The sequence below is a fragment of the Gorilla gorilla genome, chromosome 7 (assembly GCF_029281585.2).
Source record: "Gorilla gorilla gorilla isolate KB3781 chromosome 7, NHGRI_mGorGor1-v2.1_pri, whole genome shotgun sequence".
NCBI lineage: Eukaryota > Metazoa > Chordata > Mammalia > Primates > Hominidae > Gorilla > Gorilla gorilla.
The window spans coordinates 15,791,305-15,792,091 of record NC_073231.2 but is presented as its reverse complement, the minus strand read 5'-3'; positions in this window follow the sequence as shown (position 1 = coordinate 15,792,091).

The following is a 787-nucleotide window of genomic DNA, read 5'->3' as shown; positions in this document are numbered from 1 at the left end:
CTTCCAAACTGCAACTCACCGAAAGAAGACCAACATGCATCACAATGTTGTGGCCATAATCACCACAGTGACAATAATAAATAGAATCAACTCTCGAGCCAGCCACCTCCACTAAACCTAGTGTATCACATCTAGTGTTTACTTTGGGGATATTTTAGTGGTCATGGTAGATTGTCGCCTGACTGCTGGCTGTTTCTACCATGTTTCAGGAATATAGAGATGTGTACAGATAGCCCCTAAAATTAATTAGTATGCAATTCTCAAAGAGCCAAACTGTACCCCAAAAGCTACTGGAATGAAAAAAAAAGTTTTAATTCTCAAAGAGACAAACTAGATAGTAGAAGCATTTATGTTCTCTTGGAGAATCTTCCCACCAAGGACTCAAACTTGTCTCCAGACCAGGGAATGCCTGGGGCCTTGGACTTTCCCAATTCTGGTATCACCTCCCATTCTCCTTTAGGTCCAGTTTTCTCAGAGGGTCATGCATTGCTCATTGCCACCAAGGGTATCCAAGGACAGAAACTGAAGATAATAATGCCTTATTGTCTCTCAGTCATCTTTCTCTCCCACATGCTGGAAGGAGAGCCAAGTCCAATTTATCCAATTACAAAATAGTAACATTGGCATCATGAGATCAGTTAATAAAACTTTCAGAGGCAATCTATCTTCCTACCAAAAGTAACCAACATCTGTGGAGCACTTACCATGACTAAGGGTCAACTTAAGTGGTTTGCATGCTGCATGCATCAGGATGGACTAGGTTATGCTGCAGTAACAAATTAACCCC